This window comes from Triticum aestivum, chromosome 3B (assembly GCF_018294505.1).
Source record: "Triticum aestivum cultivar Chinese Spring chromosome 3B, IWGSC CS RefSeq v2.1, whole genome shotgun sequence".
In the NCBI taxonomy this organism is placed as follows: domain Eukaryota; kingdom Viridiplantae; phylum Streptophyta; class Magnoliopsida; order Poales; family Poaceae; genus Triticum; species Triticum aestivum.
The window spans coordinates 61,020,818-61,028,170 of NC_057801.1; the positions used below are offsets into that span (position 1 = coordinate 61,020,818).

The following is a 7,353-nucleotide window of genomic DNA, read 5'->3' on the forward strand; positions in this document are numbered from 1 at the left end:
TAAGGCATCGTTTATAGGGCTTTCAGCCGATTTAGGTACTACACTTCATTCATCGCGGAAGGTTTGGAAAGCTTCTTAGGCAAGCTTGCGATGATTTTTCTTCTTTTTTTCCAATTTCTTCTAGTTTTCCATCGTTTTTTTGTTCTTTTTTCTTTTTCTTTATTTTCTCTTTAATTTGATGAACTTTTTATTCAAATTCACGAACTTTTATAAAAATTGCAAACAATTTGAAATTCCACGGCCCATTTCAAATTTAGTGAACATTTATTTAATTCGCGAACTTTTTTTGACTTCGCATAATTTTTCAAATTCGTGAACTAGTTTTGAATTCGCAAACATTTTTGAATTCATGAACTTCATTCGAATTTGTGAATTGTTTCTGACTTCGTAGGATTTTCCGATTCATAATTATTTGTTGAATTCATGCATTTTTTAGCTTTCGTAGACATTTGTGAATTCTGGAACTTTTTCAAATTCACAAACCTTTTTCGGCATCGTGAACTTTTTTCAAATTTATGGAGTTTTAAAACTCGCTAACATTGTGAGAATCAATGTTTTCTTCTATTTGTTCAATCATTTCAACATAAAGAATACGAGAGCCGGTTTTCTCCTTTGTCGAGGAGACAGGAAGAGCCGAACTGAAGTGTACAAGCCGATGAAAAAACTAACGAAATTGACTAACGACCGAGAGCTACATGGGCCAGCCTGCCTTTCAGGCGCTATAAGCACCGGTTAGGAGCTCTCCAGATTGGATCACTGTTCTAAGAAAAAACTGATTTGGATCATGCATTTGATGTGAGGGTGATTGAAACTTGGAAGGAACAGCTAGGCAACATGCCATGCTCATGATACAGATCGAGTAGAACTCTTAGCCTAATATATACAGAGAGAAGAGCGACACGAACAATACTCCTATATGAACACACAACGAAGGCAACAACTGTAGTACGTACGTAAGTGTAGCTTAGCCTCCTCTGCACGCCATGGCGATGCTGAAGAAGAACACGGGCTCCCTCAGCTTCGTCGTGGCCGCCCTCATGGTGGTCATGGCTGCCACCCTTCTCCTCTCCTCGTGCGACGCCCGCAACACGGTCAGTTGATTAATTTTGCCATTTATTCGCGGCGGCGTTGAGATAGAGCGAATGATCCGGAACTCATACTCCCTCCGGTCCTTTTTACTTCGCATCTAAGATTTGTCTGAAGTCAAACTTAGTCAATTTTGACCAAATTTATATGACAAAATATCAACATCTACCATATTAAAATTATACAATATGAAAATTGAATTCATGATGCATATAATTATATTGATTTTGTATTGTGAGTGTTAATAGTTTTTTCTATAAAGTTGGTCAAATTTTAGGAAGTTTGACTGCAGACAAATCCTATATGTAAACTAAAAAGGACCGGAGGGAGTAATATTTTACCGTTTTTGTTTGTGCGCATGCAGAAGGATAAGCCCACCGCTTTCCCGGTGCCGGCGAAGTGCTACGCGAGGTCTTTCCCGAACTGCACCGAGGAGCGGTGCAAGATGTTCTGCATCCAGCCGCTCCCCGGAGCCGTCTGCCTCGACAAAAAGACCTGCTGCTGCCCTGTTGCTTAATTATAAATGCCGTTGAAGCGATCGAGCTAAGAAGCAGTGAAAGATGACAATAAGCAATCTTGGTACACCTCTAAATACGTAGTCTTTATTTGTTAACGGTGTCCCTATTTATGACCTGTCAACCAAAGATTTGTGTATTGTATTAATGTATGTATTATATCACCACAACAATGTGCTCGCTATTAGCTTTAACGAGTTCCGTATATCTTGAGACACAATGATCATTGCATCAGTCATACGACAAAATTAGAAAAGATAGAATAAAGAAACACATTTAGGATGGTGCAAGGTGCCACCCGGGGCGTTCAACAGTTTTTTCGAGGGCAGGTTGGCAAGTAGGCAATGACGTTAATTAGCACAATATCATAAGGGCAATCAAATAGTACATTTGTACCTTAATATAATACATTTTTGTAGTTTGAATTAGACTGTAAAAACATCTTATATTAAGATACAAAGGGAGTACAAAAAGATGTCGGGGAGAGAGAGAGAGAGGACTGCATGTAAAAGTTGTCATTTTTCAGTTTGATGGTTCATTTTTATTTAATGGTTGCTAACGTGGTCCCAACTGCACTAGAACTATCATTGTCAATATTAAAAAGTATAACCTTTAGCCTCAAGGTTTGACATGTGCTTGAATGGTTACGAGGGTGGTTGTAACCCTATCCACCACATATCAAACTCAATGTTGACACCATGTGTGTCTTGTTGAGGCAGAATGTTCTTCTGATGAGAGGGGGCATTCCCCTCGATAGCGAGGTGCATGTGACGAATTCATCAATCTTGAAGTTCCGTGACTCTGATTTCCAGTAAACGGTGTGTGTGTCAGTGTGTGTGTGTGTGTGTGGTGTGGCAATGTACACGCATGTGCACATTTTACACTGTACTCGGTGTTTCTAAAATAAGGTTCCAATTAAGATTTGAATACAACATACAGGCGAGGATTAGTTACTTCACCGGTTTCAAAATCATCTTAGAATTGATGCGCTTATGTTTGCGTATCAGTTGAGAAAGAATTATGAACATCGATATCATCAATTGATGCTACTACGTATAGCATGAAATATATTTTCATAATATTTAATTCTTATTCCCTCCGTCCCATAATATAAGAACGTTTTTTATACTAGTGTAGTGTAAAAAAATGTTCTTATATTATGAGACGGAGGGAGTATTTTTCATAAAACAAGATATTTTGGAGGAAAAAAATGATGGCCATATATCGTATTAAAGAATAGGCCAAAACAAAACATACTACTGTATCAATTTGCTGTAATAAATCAAAATATTCTCGTTTCTTGTATGGTAATCTCAATAATAATTGATTTGGTTGGCCTCCAGCATCTCAATATATAAAATCTCCATATAAAGTCTCATTAATTTTATTTGTACGCACTATAGTATCAATTAGCCGCAGTGGTATAGCCTGCTCATTTATGGCATATATCTCGGCGTAATTATTTTTCCATATATTTCCACAAGGTGTATAAATCGACCTCTCTATAAATAGCCTGACGCCAGGGTACACACCACATCACTCAATTCAGATTCAGAAGAAAAACAAGAGAGAAGAAAAGAGAATTAGGACCAGCCATCACTCATCCTCATGGCGATCTTCAAGAGGAACACCGCCGCGCTGATCTTGGCCGCCCTCGCTGTCATGGCCGCCGTCCTCTCCACATGTTGCCTCGCAGACGGTAATTCACATGCAATCACACCCACCACCAATCTCCTCTTTTAATCACTTGATAAATTCACATGCATTTTGTATCAAACTCTGAAGGATGATGCATATAGTTACCCCGTGGTATCTCTATCTTTTTGGCATGCAGAGGGAGAGAGATGCTTTCCGCCTATCTCGGGGCCGGACTGCAACCTGAGGCACTGCCGGAAGCTGTGCGGGGAGAAGTCGAGAGCACGCTGCTACATGGCGTTGGCCGACGTGCAGCCCATGGGGGTAACCGCCTGCTGCTGCTCTCCGCTCAAGCGCGCCAAGACTGCTCCTGCTGTCTTGTAAACTTCGCTGGAACGATGAAGAAATCAATAATCTAAGAAAATTTTTGGTGGCATGCATGTGTTACGCGTGTCTTTAGTTTAGCACTTTGGTGAGTTCATGGACGTGAGATTTCTCCTTTTCGGCTAATTGTTTTCTCTCTGTCATCTTCGTGTCAACAGAGATTCAAAATGACATGTCTCTAGCCCAAAGTTACGTCAGATCATATTGCTCGTTTTACCCTAGCATGACGATTTCGTGTTGGTTATTTTGGATTCCAACGAAACAGATTTTAATTATGCGATTTTTTGAAACTTCGCTCGAATTTCACAAAATAAAAATCAAATGGAAACTTTGTTTCGACGTCATGCATATGTGACGTGTCTTTAGCACCGTCGAGTTCAGGGGCGTGAGCTTTCTCCTTTTCAGCCATTTGTATTCTCTCTGTAATTCTCTGTGTCAACAAAAATTCAAAATGACATGTCTCTAGCACAAGTTAACGCCGCATCATATTGTTTTTTTTGTTTTTTTTTCGAAAAGGGGGACTCCCCATATTGTTTGTTTTAATACTTTTTTCAGGAGAACTTCCAATATATTCCTGCGAGATTCATAAGAGACACACACCTCCATGCCCTTCGACGACGCTAGACACATCACCAAAATAGGGCTAGTCGGATAGAACATTATTCTATCTTTAAGGAGCTGTCACCTCACCGCCTTGTCTTGCGAGGTAGGACACGGAGAAATTGGATCTTTTGCCACAGAAAAATTGTATGAGACCGGGTCTCATTCTGAGGCCATGAAACCCATCCGGATGGATTCCACATGGCTGCCACAATCTTAAAGCACCACTCCCATCTGCCATCGGTTTTCAATACCAGCTGCTCATTCCCATGTACGTATGGTAAACTGCCCGGTTGACATGTACGTAGGCAACTTCCGGATCGAGTTAATTAGGGTTAGCTCCTCTCGTCCTCGCTGGCAGCCACGCGGGCCCTGGCTATGTCTTCTCGTCCATGGCCGTGCCGAATAACCTCGTCGCCGCTCGACCATGCTGGCCGCACGCCATGTTGCCGGCCGTCAGGCTGGACGGAGCGAGCGGGCTTTTCGGCCCGCTCGTGGCCCGTTCTAGACCGGACCGATCGGTCCTAGCCCGTTCAAGAAACTGGCCGGTCCGGTCCTTAAATTTCAGCCCGAAATTTACTCGGTCCGGTCCGGTCTTTAACTGGTCCGACCACCGAGCGGACCGAAACTGCAGATCTTTCCTCGACGTCTCAGCAGCCGCTGGCGACGCACTGGCCATGCCCCGCCCGTCGTTGTTGACCAGAATCAAGTGTAACTCAGTCAATTGATGAAGAGATAGGGGCAAGAGGTAGAAGACTGGTCACGCGCTGAAGTTTCTTTGCTATTATTCAGTCGAACAGAAACGGGATTAGATCCGATAATCACGGCACCATCCCACGACTAACTCCACGCTGCCGTTTCCCTTTATTCCGCAATGTTGTTTCCTTTTATTCAATCGAACAGAAAACAAAACGAAACACCTATTCCTATGTTAGAGGCTTACCAAATCTGTACGTGTGCAATCATGGTTCAGTTTCGTCAGAATCTTTAGTATTTTCAACAGCGGGCAGACCCTGATGAAGAAGCCCACAACAACAGTAGTTGTTCGCGTGATCGTGGCTACCCACCCGCACACAGAAAATCGTGGGCCGTTTCTTTCTTTCCTTCTTTTCGTTGACCAGATAAACGAGGATTGATCAGTCAATTACGGCGTCATCCCACGACTAACCCCATGTAAAACTTGATCCTCTAATCACGGCAAGGCCAGTACGCACAAAATCGTTGGCCATGCACGCGTTAAATTGCTTGCATGTAGCGAAAAAACTGCTAAACACCAAACGTGCGCATGTAAAACTCGCGGCCCGGCCAGCGCCACCGCGTCCAGTTGCTGCTGAACTGTCATCGTTCTCGACCGTGTCCAGGAGCTCGCAGGAGTCGTCTCTCGCGGCTGCCGTGGTCACGACCTCGCCGGCACCGTCGGTCCTCTCGGTCCGGCCCGAGCTTTACCGCCGCCGGTCCGGTCCAGGAAAAGAGGACCGTCGTGTTGCTCGGTCCGGTCCGGTCTGGTCCGCCGGCGGCCGGTCCAAATGGTGGCTCGGTCAGGGACCGAACCGGCCCGGACCGTGTCCACCCCCGTGCCTACTCCTCTTCGACGGCGGGCCTGTAAAACCAGGATATTGGGGCAATTGCTCGACACCCTTGGGGTGCGGCTATCTCATTATATATAAGTACCAAAGGGTACAAGTACAAGTACAAGACGTATACACAAGTCTACGTATACATATATAGTCTAACATCCTCCCTCAATCTTAACTGTGGCCTGAAGTACAAACTAAGTTAAGATTGCGCCTGCAGCCTACAAACTGTGGTTGTGGAAGAGGCTTCGTGAAGATGTCAGCAAGTTGATCCTTTGATGATATGAACTTGATGCTAAGCAGCTTCTGTGCAACACGCTCTCGAACAAAGTGATAATCAACCTCAATATGTTTTGTCCGAGCATGAAACACTGGATTAGATGACAAGTATGTAGCACCAATGTTATCACACCAAAGCACTAGAGAATGAACCGAAGGGACTCGCAACTCTCTCAGCAAGGACTGAACCCAAATGATCTCAGCTGTCGCATCAGCAACTGCTTTGTACTCGGCTTCTGTGCTGCTGCGAGACACCGTAGCCTGCTTGCGAGCATTCCAGGCAATCAAGTTGGGGCCAAGAAACACTGCATACCCCCCGTGGATCGCCGGTCATCAGGACTACCAGCCCCGTCTGCATCTGAGAAGGCTGAGATCTCATAAGACGGCGCACGCTGGAGGAGCAAACCATGAGATGCAGTGAGACATACATAACGCAGAATGCGCTTCACAGCTGACCAATGGGATGTTGTGGGCGCATGAAGAAACTGACAGACACGATTGACTGCATAAGAGACATCTGGTCTGGTGATAGTAAGATACTGCAGGCCTCCAACAAGACTGCGGTACTCAGTGGCATCATCAGGGGAGAGAGGGTCTCCATCAAAAGCAGACAACCGATCAGTGGCAGACATAGGAGTAGTGACAGGTTTACACTGCAGCATACCAGCACGACGCAACAAATCCAGAGCGTACTTCTTCTGAGTAAGAGTGACTCCAGCAGAAGACCGTGAAACCTCCAGACCAAGGAAGAAGTGCAGAGCACCGAGATCCTTGACAGCAAAATCACCACTCAACGCAGCCACAAGACGATCTCCCGCAACATCTGAGGAACTGATGAGAATAATATCATCAACATAGACCAGTAAATACATCGTAACCTCAGGGCGTTGAAGAAGAAACAGTGATGTGTTAGCAGTAGAGGGAATGAACCCAAGTGCTCGCAAAACCGAACCAAGACGTGCATGCCAGGCACGGGGAGCCTGCTTAAGCCCATAGAGCGCCTTAAAAAGACGACAGAGATGATTAGGACGTGCAGGATCCACAAACCCTGGTGGCTGACGCATATAAACCTCCTCCTCCAGAACTCCATGCAAAAAAGCGTTCTGCACATCAAGCTGACGGAGAAACCACCCTCGAGTAACAGCAAGGGATAGTAGCAGACGAATGGTAGTGGGCTTGATAAATGGACTGAACATGTCTTCATAGTCAAGACCATACCTCTGTTTGAAGCCCTTAGCCACTAGCCTTGCCTTGTAACGCTCGATGGAGCCATCAGCGTG

At 44.7% G+C, this 7,353-nt stretch overlaps 1 long non-coding RNA gene across 2 annotated transcripts; it reads left to right on the plus strand.

Moving 5' to 3' along the window:
- The first annotated feature begins 879 nt into the window (after positions 1-879).
- LOC123064764 (uncharacterized) lies at positions 880-3,450 on the plus strand. Of its 2 annotated transcripts, XR_006430794.1 has the most exons (3): positions 880-1,091; positions 1,451-3,300; positions 3,436-3,450. It is a non-coding gene; the product is annotated as an uncharacterized lncRNA (long non-coding RNA). The 2 variants fall into 2 exon arrangements; XR_006430793.1 differs by lacking the exon at positions 3,436-3,450 and having other exon boundaries at positions 1,451-1,821.
- The last annotated feature ends 3,903 nt before the right edge of the window (positions 3,451-7,353 follow it).